Source organism: Eptatretus burgeri, chromosome 10, assembly GCF_056783735.1.
Source record: "Eptatretus burgeri isolate ZD-2024b chromosome 10, Ebu_testis_v1, whole genome shotgun sequence".
NCBI classification, from domain to species: Eukaryota; Metazoa; Chordata; class Myxini; order Myxiniformes; family Myxinidae; genus Eptatretus; species Eptatretus burgeri.
In genome coordinates, this window is record NC_140970.1 from 69,047,930 (window position 1) to 69,066,400 (window position 18,471).

The 18,471-nt window shown below is 40.5% G+C and overlaps 1 long non-coding RNA gene across 1 annotated transcript in view; it reads right to left on the minus strand.

Moving 5' to 3' along the window:
* Nucleotides 1–953: 953 nt before the first annotated feature.
* The window catches only part of LOC147018797 (uncharacterized), a 30,093-nt gene continuing 12,575 nt past the window's right edge, over nt 954–18,471 (minus strand). Inside the window, exons 2-3 of the long non-coding RNA XR_015062814.1 lie at nt 1,594–1,825; nt 954–1,495 (exon numbers count right to left, since the gene is read on the minus strand). This is a non-coding gene — a long non-coding RNA (uncharacterized LOC147018797). The remainder of the gene's footprint in view (nt 1,496–1,593; nt 1,826–18,471) is intronic.

The following is an 18,471-nucleotide window of genomic DNA, read 5'->3' on the forward strand; positions in this document are numbered from 1 at the left end:
TATATATCTCTATATATCTCTATATATCTCTATATATCTCTATATATCTCTATATATCTCTATATATCTCTATATATCTCTATATATCTCTATATATCTCTATATATCTCTATATATCTCTATATATCTCTATATATCTCTATATATCTCTATATATCTCTATATATCTCTCTATATCTCTCTCTCTCTCTCTCTCTCTCTCTCTCTCTATATATATCTCTATATCTCTCTCTCTCTCTCTCTCTCTCTCTCTCTCTCTCTCTCTCTCTATATCTCTCTCTCTATATCTCTCTCTCTATATCTCTCTCTCTATATCTCACTCTCTATCTCACTCTCTATCTCACTCTCTATCTCACTCTCTATCTCACTCTCTATCTCACTCTCTATCTCACTCTCTATCTCACTCTCTATCTCACTCTCTATCTCACTCTCTATCTCACTCTCTATCTCACTCTCTATCTCACTCTCTATCTCACTCTCTATCTCACTCTCACTCTCTCTCTCTCTCTCTCACAGGGGTCTTAAGCTTTGTTTTGGCCTGCTCAAAAATGCCTTGCCTTGGAACAGACTGCACCAGACAGGCCTCTTTTGTACATTGAGACTGAACAATGTGTCTTCTCTCATTGAACGAAGGTACTGTTTTGAAGAAACAGACACATTTTGATTACAACTCATGCAGAGGAAACAAGGTCATGCATGTTTTGTTAATTAATATAATTGATTAAAATAGTCGGATTTGAGGATCTCAGCTGGTAGACTGAGTAACTGCTAAAATGTGAAGTGAAATCTGAAATGTTAAGAAATTAATGGGTTTTTTTTATGGTTGTATCTTGCTATCGCTTGCCAAGGTAGCCATTCCTTGTCAACCATGTTATTGGAGTACGTGCTTGAGCGAATTGAAAAGCACTCCACAAGCTTCGATGTTTGCCAACAGCGGTGTAATTGACATTTGTTGTCACAACGGTCATCGTTTTTGAAAATAAAATTACAAATTTACATTAATAAACAAAGTGTTCTTCAACCGTTTCGGTGGAGTGCAGATAGATTCGGTGGTCTTATGGTTGGAGCTGTTAGATTCAGTGCTGCTCTGAATCTGAGAGGTCGGCAGTTTGAATTCTGCCCGAGTCGGACCAAAAACTTCAAGAATGGGACATGCTGCTTCCTTGGTTGACAATTAGCATTTAAAAGGATAGAGCACGAACATTATACACAAACCAAACAGTATAACCCTTGCCAATAAACTGCTTCGGCAGCACCAATGCTCCGTAAAGAGTATATTATTCTTCTTTATTGGAAACAATTATTCTCATGTTTTTGTGGAGTTGGCTGGGGGAAGCTTGGTCCAAGTCTTTCACTAACCAACTGGCCAGGTCGGTCATTCGACGAACCAGCATTTTCCACTACCCAGGATTTTGAATTTGGCCATGATGCCGGCGATAGCTCGTCTTCTCTTTGTGAAGGACACTGTCGCATATTTGATGTCTTCCAACTAATGCTGGGAGATGGGACACCAGCTTAACGTCAGTTTAATGTAATTCTTTACAGATGGATGGCACACACATTGATGAATCATATACATATATACATACATACATATATGGGGACCATGTGCTACAGCACGTTGCTGTGTCCACTTTCCGCTGGTATTCCAGTGGCCTTCCGTCTGGCCATCTACCAGGCAGATGCCTGGCCCATCCACATCTCTAAGGGATAGGACATTGCAGGCACCCACCCAAAAGGGGCCACCTCAAGTGAACACTTAAAACGCTCTCTTGCATGCACTGACGAAGCTCTGAATGTTTGACGAAGATCTGTTCAGCCATCTCTGTAAAACAGTGGTGACACACACACAGATAGATACACAGACAAACAGCTCTCTTATAGTACAGATAGTGTAAATCCTTGGTAAGGCAGTTACGCACAGTTCACATCCCATATCAGCCAAAGCTGCCCGATCTGGGAGCAGGTAATGGTCATCTGCCAAACGAGAACCTCTGCTTTACTGCCTCGCCAAACGCGAGGTGGGTTTGCAGTCGGGTGTAACTATATATATATATATATATACATACATATATATATATATATATATATATATATATATATATATATATATATATATATATATATATATATATATATATATACATATACATATATATATATATATATATATATATATATATATATATATATACATATATACATATATATACATATATATATATACATACATATATACATATACATATATATATACATACATATATATATATATATATATATATATACATATATATATATACATACATATATACATATACATATATATATATATATATATATATATATATATATACATATATACATATATATATATATATATATATATATACACATATATACATATATATATATATATATATATATATATATATATACACATATATACATATATATATATATATATATATATATATACATATATACATATATATATATATATATATATATACATACATACATATATACATATATATATATATATATATATATACACATATATACATATATATATATACATATATACATATATATACATATATATATATATATATATATATATATATATATATATATATATATATATATATATATATATATATATACATATATACATATATACATATATACATATATATATATATATATATATATATATATATATATATATATTTATACATATATATTGTTGTGGTTGACGAAATTCGCAAATCACCATTCAGGTCCCGTAGGTGAGATATCCCTGTAAGTATATGTGTAGTTAGGCCCAAACCCGTTGTTTAGAGGGAATAAATGTCATTCATTCGGGCTGCGACCCTTTTAGATAGCCGTTTTTCTTTTACTATCTTTATTTTGGACCAACCGCCATTACTACCACCACAACCACCACCAACCACGTCTCAACAGCCATCAGACAACAACCACCAACCGCAACGCCGCTTCACAACAACAACAACGCCAACAGCCACGACCTTTACCGTCACATCTCGCCCTCGCAACCATCGCATCACCGCCATTTCCGCGCCGCTTGTGGGCACCGATCCTGGACTCGTACAGGGCGCGCACCGAGCAGCGGGTGCAAAAACACCAGCCTTTCCAAGAAATCGGATCAAGAACGATTCACGCCCACTTCTGTTCCGTCCTATCGGCGAGCGTGGGGCGATTTGGCCCCGCCTCCAGGTGCGTCGGAGTATAATCGCTATATGCAGATTCGCGGATCAAGAATCATTCACGCCCACTTTTCCTCTGTCCAATGGGGAGCGTGGCTCCGCCCCCGAGCGATTCCTGATCCAAAAATCTGCATATGATTTCTCCTGTCGCACTATAAAGCGCCGAGCGCGGAGTAAATCGAGGCACTTGGGGGGAGTTGGAGAGGTGTGGCAGCGGCAGTTGGGAAGAGTTAGCAGTTGGAAAGAGTGAGCAGTTGGACGGAGTTGAGAAGAGTGGAGAGTGGGAGAGTTGGAGAGTTGTGGCGGCGGCGAAGGCAGTCGAGAGAGTGTCTGTCGGGGTCCGGAGAGGCTGGAAAAGCCAAGAATCTTTGTGGAGGTCGGCGCTCGTGTCAGAGTCGGGGAGCTGCGGAGAGGGGAGGCCGGTAACGCGACCGAGGTCGCGGTGGAGTCGCTCGTCGCGGGACCCAAGCCAGCGAGATATCCTCATTCCCCCGAGCATCAACAACCCCCTCCTGTTTCCCCCCGCGCTGAGATAGCGTGAGAAGGGGGGCCCCGTTCCCACCCCATACCAGGCAGTGCCAGCGAGGCCCGCGGAGTCGGGGCGCCGCCGCCATTTTGCGGCTCATCACCAGACGGGTAGGCTCGACGCGGTCTCGGCCCCAGGCCCGTCTGCCCCCTTGTAGTTGAGGGTGGTCCCTTTTTCTTTTGCTTTGAGTATATGTGTTGTCGGCGCCGTCTGTGAAGTAAAACTGTATAAGTGTTGCCGTGTGCTCGGTAGTCGGTAGTAGATCTGCATTGTTGCATTTGCTTTTTGTGCAGAATTGTTGTGTTTCTTCTACTTTTACATTTGCTTTTGGTGTATAATTGTATATGTGTGCTTTCCGTTTGCCACGGAATAAATGTGCTTTATGTTGAACTGTTTCTCCCGTTTCGCTTCGTCTTTTCTTTAATTGAATCTCCATCTTACTTCACGTAAAGGGTTGGTCGTGGGCTAAATACGCCCAATAATTAATCGAACCGTCGAGGTTGACGATAACACCGCTCGGTTATCCCGATAGTACGGAACGGGTCGCTTAAAGTGGCCCATGTCCGAAGTCGACCTGCGGCGAGGTGCGATCGCCCGGTCTACCCTCCGTGTGGGTACTTAGGTAGGTCGAATTTGGCGAGCAACCCTATCCCACGCGGGGGGCCGATTGGCACGATCGTGGTGAGGCCGAAAGGCCCACCCGTGACTAGTTCCCGGCGTTAGTCCGAGAGGGTCACGACGGGATTGTCCGTCCGGTGGGCGACGTGCCGTGATTCGAGTTACGTGGCCGCTCGCACGCCGGCGGGCGCGAATCCGCAACAATATACATATATATATATATATATATATATATATATATATATATATATATATATATATATATATATATATATACATATATATACATATATACATATACATATATATATATATATATACATACTAGTGGGGTATGCTTACAGATTGTAAGCAATGACGAACCGTGCATCCCCTTGTCTTGGGTCACTCACCTGCATTAATTTTTTTTCATTTATTTATTTTCATTCATTTATATTTTCATTTACGGACACTTTCCCATGGTTCTGTGATTTTTTCCCAGTGTATCGCCTTCGATGTCCGTCGGCATGCGTAATTACCATGCTTCCCCATTGTGTCGGGTCACTTACCTGCATAATTTTTTTTCATTTTTGTTTTTTCATTTATTTATATTTTCATTTATGGATGCTTTCTGACAGTTCTGTGATTTTTTTTTCCAGGTGTATCAACTTCGATTCCCATCGGCACACAAAATTTCAGCTTTCTCCATCACCGTGAAGGTACTGAACATGAATATCAGTGGGTCAGCAAGTCAGTCAATCAGTCACTCAGTCAGTCAATGGTTAGAATGAGCTTTGTTTTATATATATATATATATATATATATATATATATATATATATATATATATATATATATATATATATATATATATATATATATATATATATATATATATATATATATATATATATATATATATACACACACTCTCACATACACACACTCACACACACACACACACACACACACACACACAGACACACACACAGACACACACACAGACACACACACAGACACACACACACACACACACACACACACGCACACGCACTAGCAGATTTACCCGGTGTTGCACGGGAAGAGAAGTGAATAAGTTTAACACTTTGTCGCCAAAGGAAATGTGGAAATTGTAATACCATCTGCCACCACCACCAGGTGGTGCTACATAGTGCACATTTACATAGAGAATTTATGCCCCACCCCCAACAACCCTGCGTGAGGCTGCAGCCACATAGCCTATGCTACCCCGACACAAAGTTGTATTTGTTGCCCGAGTTTGGAGTTTGTAACTTAAAAGATGTGGCACATATGAACAAAGAGAGGCTGGTGAGGAGGAGGAGGAGGAGGAGGAGGAGGAGGAGGAGGATGATGATATATATAGAGATAGAGATATATATATATATATATATATATATATATATATATATATATATATATATATATATATATATATATATATATATATATATATATATATATATATATATATAGATATTTTTGCCTTTTATTGGTTTAGATATAAAAAGGTCCAAGTGTCCTTAATCTCAAAATGGTCAATGGTCTAAGCTGTCTCACCTGTCTGAAGGGTGTAAGGGGTATACATCGTGTTAATGTCTTTGGCATCTGAAGGGACTTAAGGGGGGTAAAGGTTCTCGGGGCTAAAAGGGTTTGAAAGGTCAAAATGGTGAAGGGATCAAAAGGTGTCTAAAGTGTTGAAAGGTTCTTAAAGGTAAAGGGGGTCTTTTGGGTCCTTTGGGTCTTTTGAATTGTCAGGGTATTTTGAGTAATCAGTGATTTTTTTGTGTCTTCAGGGTCTTTTTGATCCTCGGGGACTTTGTGTCTTTTGGGTGCTCGGGGTCTTTGCCGTCTTCGGGGGTCTTATCTTGGGGGGTCTTAACGGTCGAAAGTGTCTCAGCAATATAAAGGGTCGAAAGGTACATTCCAATAGTACGTAACTAATGGATGTATGTGTGTGAAGTCAGGGTGCAACTGATGTTCAAACAGTACGTAATTAAGACATAATAATAGACCTCACCACTTTATGGCTTCAGGGACAGACCGTGCTTTTCGTTTTTAGCTCACCTGGAACATAGCTCCGGGGAGCTTATGGGATGGCGCATTGTATGTCAGTTTGTTTGTCCGTCTGTCCAGACCACAACCTTCATCACTCGTGACGTACCAAAGTTTGTTCATCACATTAAAAAAATCGTGGTATAAGGGGTTGTACGGGGTGGTTTCCCCCGAAAATATGTATCTGCTTTCTTCTCCGAAAATACACACACAATTTCGATGAAACTTGATGACAACCTTCATCGCCCATGATGTACCAAAGTTTTTTCACGCTATTTAAAATATCAGGGTCTGAGGGGGTGTACGGCAGGGGGCGTTTGCCCCAAAAATAGGTATTTGCTTGCTTCCCAGAAACTACACACACAATTCCGATGAAACTTGACCACAACCTTAAACACACGTGACAGATGTATTAAAGTTTGTTCACGACAGTAAGCATAAACAAGGACAAATGTGTCCAAGAGCCGCGTCCTAAACGTTTTGTCTTCACCGGAAGAAGAAGAAAGAAAAAACTTCCGATATTTCGTCACGTGCCTTGACAGAGCCAATAGCGTGACCCGTCATGGGCGATCGTCGTTCATGAGGAGAAAATAATGTATTTACGAAATAACTACACACTAAATGGAATAATATTTAAATAGTAACGTGAACTTTTCGAAACTTTAAAGCAAATGTCCGAATATATTTAAAAGTTCATGATAGACGCTCTCAAAAGGCACCCTCAATGTGAGGATGTGTACAGATGTTTAGTATTTTAGGAGATCCGGATCCTGTAAATAAAAGAGCCAAGTCCTAAATGTTCTGTAAGAACGAGAAGAACCGAGGAGCTCTCTAAAGCCTGGCAGTGGCATGGAGAAAAACGAGAAGAACGAGAAGAAAAAAAAAAAACGAGAAAAATGCGGAGCTCTCGAAAGCATGTATCTCACTGGGCTGCGACAGCTCGCGACTAGTTGGAGACACCAAATTGCGATAAAATAGCGATCATTTTCACTAGGAATCGCACTGAATTTATACTAAAACACATTTGGAATTTGGGATGAACTTCGCCTGGAGTTCGCATACATGTCGCGCGACGTTCAGGTGACAAAACTGAGATTTTTTTTTGGCACATGCAACTGTCGCGCGACGGTCACACGACGGTCATGCGACCATCGCATGAACATCGCACAAATGTCGTGCAACAGTCACACGACAACTGTGCGTGACAATTGAGAAATCGGGACTATATATATATATATATATATATATATATATATATATATATATATATATATATATATATATATATATATATATATATATATATATATATATATATATATATATGGCCTCTCCCTTCCAGCAATCATATTGTCAGTTGGGAAACGCGTAAGAGAGTACCTGACTGAGTACTACAAAAGTACCACAATGGTGTGGGAGCTGTGCCCTGGCAGAACAGGATGGTGGGATTACAGGAGAATGCTGACCAAGCCTGATTGTTCAAAGTGTTCTGTTACTTGTCAACGTTGCACCCACAAACGTTGTGTGTGACCCAATTGTTCATCTGCCTTGATAGGGGCTTGTGGGTGTGACTTTGTCACACAAATGGGTGTGACCATATTTTGTGTGTGACGTAATTTATGTAAAAATGTGTGACGTGACTTATGAATGATGGGAAGGTGAAAGGAATGATGGGAAAGTGAAAAGTTTGCATTGAAGGCCATTACTCAGAACAGGAGAGAAAGAGGACAGACAATGCTGGCTTTACAATATGGACTATGAGTTTTTTTTTAAGTCATATCTGGATTGAATTATTGTGAATCTATCTACATTACATTGCATGTCACATTTGTCTCACCTTCTGACTCACGGATACTAAATTGAGAAGGGTTCGAGACCGGTTCGAGACAACCGCGACGACTCTGTGACTATTTTGAGATAAAATTTGTTGCACAAATTTTTTGAACATGATGAAAATTCCAGCGACACCAGAGCGACGTCCTGCGACTCGCGCGAGGAAATTGAGAACCACCGCGAACGTTTCCAGACATTTTAGAGAATCCCGTTCGCATTTTGTTGCGAGCTGTCGCAGCCCAGTGAGATACTATACAGGCTTTAGAGCCAGCATTCGCTACGCGAGACGCGGCTAAAAAAATCAGGGTCTAAGGGGTTCTCCAGGGGGGTTGCCCACCAAAAGAGGTATTTGCTTTCTTCTCAGAAACTACACATGATTTTGATGAAACTTAACAACAACCTTCATCACCCTTGATGTACCAAAGTTTGTTCACTGCATTGAAAAAAAAACTCCAAGGGTATTTACTTTCTTCTTTGTTACATATTTTGTGGGTCATCCATACCAAAAGTGGTTCCCTGATTTTCTTATCCAGCCGCTATCAGGTGATTGCACCAGGTGTATTTCCTCTTTTTATCTTCTTCTAGTGTGGATTCGCTCATTACGCTTTCCTCACCACATGTTGCTACCATTGGACAAAACCGCCACGTGATTAAAAACACTTCACTGCCACATTATTAAAAACACCTCACCGCCACGTTATTAAAAACACCTCACCGCCACGTTATTAAAAACACTTCACCGCCACGTTATTAAAAACACCTCACCGTCACGTTATTAAAAACACCACCTCCACGTCATTAAAAACACCTCACTGCCATGTTATTTAAAATACCTCACTGCCATGTTATTAAAAAAAACCTCACCGCCACGTTATTAAAAACACCTCACCGCCACGTTATTAAAAACACCTCACTGCCATATTATTTAAAACACCTCACCTCCACGTGATTAAAAACACCTCACCACCACGTAATTAAAAACACTTCACTGCCACGTTCTTAAAAACACTTCACTGCCATGTTATAAAAAACACCACACCACCACGTTATTAAAAACACGTCAATTCCATGTTATTAAAAACACCTCACTTCCATGTTATTAAAAACACTTCACTGCCATGTTATAAAAAACACCACACCACCACGTTATTAAAAACACGTCAATTCCATGTTATTAAAAACACCTCACTTCCATGTTATTAAAAACACTTCACTGCCATGTTATTAAAAACACCTCCCGGCCATGTTATTAAAAACACCTCATGGCCATGTTATTAAAAACACCTCACCGCCACATTATTAAAAAGATCTCAATGCCATGTTATTAAAAACACCTCACTGCCATGTTATTAAAAACACCTCACCACCACGTTTGGTAGCTTCCCCCCTCGCGGTGATCTCGCCCCCGATCCCCGGACCGCAACAATATATAGGTTTTGGGCCTATCATTCAATTTTCGAAATTAGGCCTATGTTGACCTTTTGACCTTTATAATAATTGGTGGTTGAATTAATTGACCTGGTATGCAAATCTTGTTCAAAGTTCAAGTCAATTGGATGAAAATTGACAATTTTAGAAATTGCATCTAAGTTGTTGACCTTTGGTCTATGTTGCCTTTTTGACATATGCTGACCTCAAAAAATTATTGGCTGATTGAATTCAGTTACCTGAAATATAAATCCTCTTCAAATATCAAGTCAATCAGATGGAATTTGAGGATTTCAGATATTTGGCCTATTTTAACGTTTTGGCCTATGTTGACGTCAAACATAGTTGGTGGTTGAATTCAGTGACCTGATATGCAAATCATATTCAAATGTAAAGTCAATCAGATGAAAATGTAGGATTTTAGAAATCTGAAAAAGTTAGTGTTTGGCCTATGATGATGACCTCTTGACCTCAAAAATAAATAGGATTCTGTCAGACCACCAACTCCACCATTTACTGAAGTTTCGTGAAGATCGGTTTAAAATTGTGACCTGGAGGCGATTAAAGGTGAGCGAATAGACAAATGGAAGCGATCAACATACTTGTGAATTTTTTTATTTTTTGCCAAGTCACAAGAAAGATGTCATGCAGAGCACAAAACTTGAAAAGTCCATAAAACAAATTTGAGCTTAGAAATAATTGGTGGTTGAATTCACTGATCAAATATGAAAATGCCATTCAAATTTCAAGTCAATCGGATGAAAACTGAAGATTTCAGAAATTTGACAAAGTTGGGGACCTTTGGCCAATTTTTATGTTTTGAATGAAAAAAAACAGGCTTCTTGCTTATGACGTACCTTGCCATTTGGTGACGTTTCTCGAAGATCAGTTTAAAATTGCGACCTGTAGGCGAATGACATACAAACAAACAGACAGACAGAATAACGCAGAAGACCAACCAATATACTTGAAAAATATTCGATTTTCGCAAGTAACAAACTAACCGAACGGATGAAAATACTTAGTAAAAATCTTTGCCAAATAACAAACTAACTGAACAGATCAACAAACTGTACGTCGTAAAAAAAGTTTTTTTTTGCCAAGTAACAAACAGATAGACATACAGGGATGAAAACATAGCCTTCGTCAACCTTTGGTGGAGGAGGTAATTATCTGAGCGACTGTATATCACCACAATTTATTATATACGACCAAATACCACCCGTCGCTTCATTGACGGTAATACTAAAGGGGAGAGGGAGGAAATAGGGGGGTGGGGGAGAGGGGCGAGGGAGAGAGAGAGAGACAGACAGACAGACAGACAGAGATAGATGGGAGGAGGGTGCTGCACTGTATTGGGAGGGGCAGAGCAAGGATGGGACAAAGAGAGTGGGGGTGGGGGTCAGGAGTTAGCAGAGAGAATGTTATGTTTTATGAACAACACACACACACACACACACACACACACACACACACACACACACACACACACACACACACACACACACACACACACACACACACTTGGCCAACAATCGGCAATTTTTTGGAACTCAGCAGGTTGGAGTCAGTGTGATTACCAATGACAGTACTTACTGTATACAATCCAGAAACCTTGAGTAGCTTTCATCAAAAACAATGTTGCATTTATTGAGACATTTCAGGGATATGTTCACAAACATTATTCTTTATAAAACAACTGTGTGTGAAGGGTGGAAGAAAAAAAAATTTGGTTTGGGAATTTAGACAATACTTTAATATGGCAAATGGCTTGGAAATCGGGACTTATTTCACAACTCCTTAAGGGTGGTGGAGCACGAGCCACTCACTCAGGATGATGGAGCACGAACCACTCACTCAGGATGATGGAGCACGAGCCACTCACTCAGGATGATGGAGCACGAACCACTCACTCAGGATGATGGAGCACGAGCCACTCACTCAGGATGATGGAGCATGAACCACTCACTCAGGATGATGGAGTACGAACCACTCACTCAGGATGATGGAGCACGAACCACTAGCTCAGGGTGACGGAACATGAACCACTCACTCACGGTGATGGAACAGGAACCACTGGTCCAGGATGATGGTGCAGGTGATGGAGAATGTTTTTGTTTCATGTGCATAACTGGGTTATTTTTAGCCCCCGTTGGACAGAGTCCAGAACGGAGGCTTGTGGATTTGTTCTCGGTGTGTGTGTGTGTGTGTGTGTGTGTGTGTGTGTGTGTGTGTGTGTGTGTGTGTGTGTGTGTGTGTGTGTGTGTGTGTGTGTGTGTGTGTGTGTGTGTGTGTGTGTGTGTGTGTGTGTGTGAGAGTGTGCGCGCGCGCATGTGCATCCGCAACCATATCCCAAACATGTATGGACCGATTATTATTATTATTATTATTTTTTTTGTATACCTTGTCGAGACTCGTATGAGAGCTAACACACAACTCACAGCAAGGGGCCATGAGACAAGAGGGGCGGGAGTGGAAGGGACAAAACAGTGGGGAACAGACATTAGGTGAACTGTGGAAGGGAGAGGGATGGGGATGGGACGGGGAACATGGCGAAGAGAAGATGGACATTACAGGGACTTTCAGGAAGGAAAGCAGGGGAATTGAAGGAAGTGGGCTTGGGTGGATTATCGGGGGTAGAAAAGATCGAGGATTTGGATGGGGGATGATAAGAGGTGGTGGTGAACAGCTGTTTTGAAAGCCTGGAGGGAAGAATGCGAAAGAATAGAGTGAGGAAGTTTATTCCAAAGGCGGGAAAAAAGAGGAATGAAAGAGTGAAGATGAGCAGTGATTCGTGATTTTGGTAGTTTTACCAGAAGGGGGTTGTTGGCGGACCTTGAGCGCCCTGTGGAAATGTGGTGGGGACAAATCGCAGAGAGAGCAGCGGGGGCAAGGCTGGAGAGGAGTCGGTAGAAGACAGAAAGACCACCGACCAACCTGCAGTGATTGAGTGAGAGGCCCAAAGACTCAGCTTCATTGCGGGAGATGCCGCAATGAAGCTGAGAGAGAATTATTGTTTATACTTGGACCAAAGCCAACCCAGGCATACATATGCACGTAATTTTTTTTCGACGTCAGATTCAAGATGGTCGACTGGTGGCCATTTTAGTTGTAAAAGACCCGATGTTGAACACGTCCTCAATCATTTCTCAGATATGCATTTACCGATGTTGTTCACACTTGGCACCCAGGAAATGAATGATAGCTGACATATGCACATCGTTGCTTTTCGATATCAGATACAAGATGGCTGACTGGTGGCCATTTTGTTCCTTAAATGTGTCCCCAACCATTTCTTAGACCTGCATGGTCTGGTTTTGTTCAATCTGGGCAGAAGCGCAGTACATGATGGCATACACATGCAACTCACTTTATTTTGTGATATGATGAAATATGGCCGACTGGGAGACTGGTGGCCATTTTAGTTGTACATAAATATGGGCTAGCCTTTAACTTCGTACAGCAAAATTACTAAAACAATGGGGGTTATGACATTCTATGTCTTTTTTTGGTTCACGAGCGCCAGCCAGAGTGACCACTATATTCTTTATGTCTGTCTGTCTGTCTGTCTGTGTGTCTGTCTGTCCAGAGTATAACTCCGTGCACTTTGATCCAATCTTGATGAAACTTGGTTATCTGTTCGATATCAATGTCTCGTTGTGTTTTCCTGGATGAGGGCGTGGCTACGCCCATTGGGGGTGGAGCCACACCCAAAAAATAGCCATTTTTAGGGGGTAGTTGGATTTAAAAAAATCTCTCTTCTCCTAGGGAATTGACTGAATGGAATGGGTTCTTCATTATTTGAATAGCAAAATGAATTATCTAAAACTTGTCATTGACCGATTTTTCATTTTCGTCTCGAGGTCAAGGTCACAAGGTCAAAAACTTAGAAAATTGCGAATTTTGACATAAAAATCATACGACTGCCCAGACTTTGAGAGCGTGGATGACAATATTTTTTATGCACAATCTTGAGGTCATTCTTCACCTAAAGTCTTGAAACCATTTTGCTCTATCTCGAACACCTTGCCCATGGCGCCCCCTTCAAGTTTGTTTTTACGCCAATTTAATCAAAGTATGGATAATCCGAGGAGTGCGAAGGCCATATAGCCTATATGACGTTATATTGTTCCTGGAATGTTCCAGAGGAAGTTTTGCACCAAAGGTCATAATCCTTGACATTTGACCTTTAAAGGCCACAAAGGTAAAATTTTCAAAGTTGTGGGAATCGAACTGGGTTTTCGACCTTCTTCGACAAACTAACTCCAATAAGCTAAAGCACGTTTCCTGTTTCCTTATTTTAATGTCCACAACATTGTTTGTGACCTTTAAAGGTTATGCAAAGGTCAAATTTTGAAAGTTGTTGAACGAAACCGGGTTTTTGACATTTTGCAGCTAATAACCTGTCTCTTGTACCACATCATGTTGATCATTTTTATAAGTTGGTCAAAAATTATCACATTGTCTCATCTTTGACTTCTGAAACAATCTACATCATCAAATACCGCTCGTGAACCATTGTCGTCTTCAGACTTGTACTTGTTATTTTCAGGAGCGATTGAGGCAGTGGTCTGTTGCCAATACACCACCCACATAAAGGGATGAGCAACTTATATAATAAATTAAGATTTTTTTTGGTACATAATATTGGTTTTGGTTTGAGTTTGCAAGGATTATTCGTGTGAAAATTAAGAATGATCACCCATCACATCGCAACAAACGACTACTGCAGGCAACAATTGCACGATCACACAAAACGGTGCTAATTCCCAGCATTGCAATACAGCCCAATGATGAGTCCTTCCCATCTGTGTGGCAATGATGTCAGTTCCCAGTACAGCTAGCATTTGGCAATGACAATAAAGCTCAAGATCACCGGGCATAGTAGCGTGTGCCTGTAATCCGGCTACTCGGAGGCTTGGGTTGGAGGATCGCTTGAGGACGGGTGCTCTGCACTGGGCCGCGCTATAAGAGGGTGTAGGGCAGCCCGGAATCATGGCGAAACCCAATCCTTATCCCTGTGTCGTAAGAGGCGACCAGGGTTGCATCAGGAAGAGGATTCGGCGTAAAACCTGTGCCAAGTCAGTATGCGGATCATAACGGATGATCCGCTGTGGCGACACCTAACGGGAGCAGCCGAAAGAAGAAGAAGAAGAAGAAGAAGAATAAAGCTCAAGATCAAACTTTTGAAAAAGTTGGAGTGTATCTGCATGATCCAGTTTTCACACATTGCCAACTATATGTTGCTGCTTCCCACATTTGCCATCCACAAAATATGCATTCCGCAGTAGCAGCTCATTCATTCAACAAAACAAAAAACGTTGTATATAAAAGAAGTGCATTGAATGTTTTTGTTGAAATATGTATTTTTGGCTTAAAAATATGTAAAATGTTTTTTGCAAGCAACGCTGCAACAAACAGTCAAGTGTGTGTATATGTGTATATATATATATATATATATATATATATATATATATATATATATATATATATATATATATGTATATATGTATATATATATATATATATATATATATATATATATATATATATTTATATATATATGTATATGTATATGTATATGTATATGTATATGTATATGTATATATGTATATGTATATATGTATATATATATATATATATATATATATATATATATATATATATATATATATATATATATATGGATATATGTATATATGTATATATATATATATATATATATATATATATATATATATATATATATATATATATATATATATATATATATATATATATATATATATATATATATGGATATCTTTCATAGAACATTTCACCGTTATTTCATCCGAATCCAGCACATTTGTACACATCTCGAGTATTTGCGATGCCACTTTGACGCTTTCACGTCACTTTGCGAGAGTAATGGTGAGCCGCATGATGTAAGATGAGCTTCGCCTTTTGATGTGATTTGCTTTGGTAATGAGCGTGCCGTGCGCTTTTCCTGCGTACGTGCGAGGCGAGTCCATCTCCGTGCAGAACCTCCAAACTTGCCGCACCCTCTTCTCAACCTGATCGCCTCACCCTCCCCCAAGCCTGGCACCCTGATGCTTCCCCTCCAAAGCCGACACCCTCAACTTCACCCCGACCTTCCTTTGGTTCCAAAAGTAGTCACTATATAAACCCAGACTCGCGTGTCTTTCCACTGGGAATATATCCATTAAAGAACACGCAAAGTTATTTGTGCCAAAGCAGCTGTTAATTCATTTGATTGCATGTACAAAATTATTACTTGTGTATAATTATGTATTTCTCGTTGAAAGATGTAGTGTGCACCATACTTTGTGAAGTCGAAAGTGAAACTATAAGGGTTACATGCATATCAGAGGAACTTCTATGAAGAGAATTCTCAAAGTACTAAGAACGAGATACTTATTGTCCAAGACACCAAATCTTTCCTTTGAATGTATAAATGTGGACTTATGTATTATGTACACCTCATTATAAAATAAAGCCTGGTGTGTTGGCGCAGTGGTTAGGGCAGCGGCTTGGGATCCAAAAGGTCCTGAGTTCAAGCCCCGTTGGGCCACTGAATTAATACACCAGGGGGTTGACTCAGCCTGTCATCCTTCTGAGGTCGGCGAAATGAGTACCAGTGTACTGGGCCAGTGTATACCCCGGTTAAAATAGGTGTACCATATCCCTGTGTCGTAAGAGGCGACGAGAGTTGTGTCAGGAAGGGCACCCGGCGTAAAACATGTGCCAAATCACTATGCGGATCATACGGATGATCCGCTGTGGCGACGCCTAACGGGAGCAGCCGAAAGAAGAAGAAGATTATAAAATAAATTGGCGGTTTGGACTGTCGTACCTAGTTCATAGAGAATTTAGAAATCCCCTCCATGTCCATCATTAGTCATGGCAATATGTATATATACAGTGGGGAGAACAAGTATTTGATACACTGCCGATTTTGCAGGTTTTCCCACTTACAAAGCACGTAGAGGTCTGTAATTTTTATCATAGGTACACTTCAACTGTGAAAGACGGAATCTAAAACAAAAATCCTTAAAATCACATTGTATGATTTTTAAATAATTAATTTGCATTTTATTGCATGAAATAAGTATTTGATCACCAACCAACCAGTAAGAATTCCGGCTCTCACAGACCTGTTAGTTTTGTCTTTAAGAAGCCCTCCCATTCTCCACTCATTACCTGTATTAACTGCACCAGTTTGAACTCGTCATCTGCATAAAAGACAGCTGTCCACACTCAATCAATCAGACTCCAACCTCTCCACAATGGGCAAGACCAGAGAGCTGTCTGAGGACATCAGGGACAAAATTGTAGACTTGCACAAGGCTGGGATGGGCTGCAGGACAATAGGCAATCAGCTTGGTGAGAAGGCAACAACTGTTGGCGCAATTATTAGAAAATGGAAGAAGTTCAAGATAACAGTCAATCTCCCTCGGTCTGGGGCTCCATGCAAGATCTCACCTCGTGGAGCCTCAATGATCATGAGAGGTGAGGAATCAGCCCAGAACTACACGGCAGGACCTGGTCAATGACCTGAAGAGAGCTGGGACCACAGTATCAAAGAAAACCAGAAGTAACACACTATGCCATCATGGATTGAAATCCTGCAGCGCATGCAAGGTCCCTCTGCTCAAGCCAGAGCATGTCCAGGCCCGTCTGAAGTTTGCCAATGACCATCTGGATGATCCAGAGGAGGAATGGGAGGAGGTCATGTGGTCTGATGAGACCAAAATAGAACTTTTTCGTTTAAACTCCACTCGCCGTGTTTGGGGGAAGAAGAAGGATGAGTACAACCCCAAGAACACCATCCCAACCGTGAAGCATGGTGGTGGAAACATCATTCTTTGGGGATGCTTTTCTGCAAAGGGGACAGGACGACTGCACCGTATTGAGGGGAGGATGGATGGGGCCATGTGTTGTGAGATCTTGGCCAACAACCTCCTTCCCTCAACAAGAGCATTGAAGATGGGGCGTGGCTGGGTCTTCCAGCATGACAACGACCCGAAACACACAGCCAGGGCAACTAAGGAGTGGCTCCGTAAGAAGCATCTCAAGGTCCTGGAGTGGCCTAGCCAGTCTCCAGACCTGAACCCAATAGAAAATCTTTGGAGGGAGCTGAAAGTCTGCGTTGCCCAGCGACAGCCCCGAAACCTGAAGGATCTGGAGAAGATCTGTATGGAGGAGTGGGCCAAAATCCCTGCTGCAGTCTGTGCAAACCTGGTTAAGAACTATAGGAAACGTCTGATCTCTGTAATTGCAAACAAAGGTTTCCGTACCAAATATTAAGTTCTGTTTTTCTGATGTATCAAATACTTATTTCATGCAATAAAATGCAAATTAATTATTTAAAAATCATACAATGTGATTTTCAGGATTTTTGTTTTGGATTGCATCTTTCACAGTTGAAGTGTACATATGATAAAAATTACAGACCTCTGCGTGCTTTGTCAGTGGGAAAACCTGCAAAATCGGCAGTGTATCAAATACTTTTTCTCCCCACTGTATATATATATATATATATATATATATATATATATATATATATATATATATATATATATATATATATATATATATATATATATATATATATACACGGTATTTGTATGAGATTGAGGCGGTTGGGATTCCAAATTTTTAAAGAAGAAGAATGCGCTTCCAACCAAAGGCAAAAAACGAGATCGGCTCCGCTAATTTGAGCAAAAAAGCGAGAGCAGACCTGGTCTCAGGCAACGTTTTGCTGGTTTAGCAGCTGGTTTCA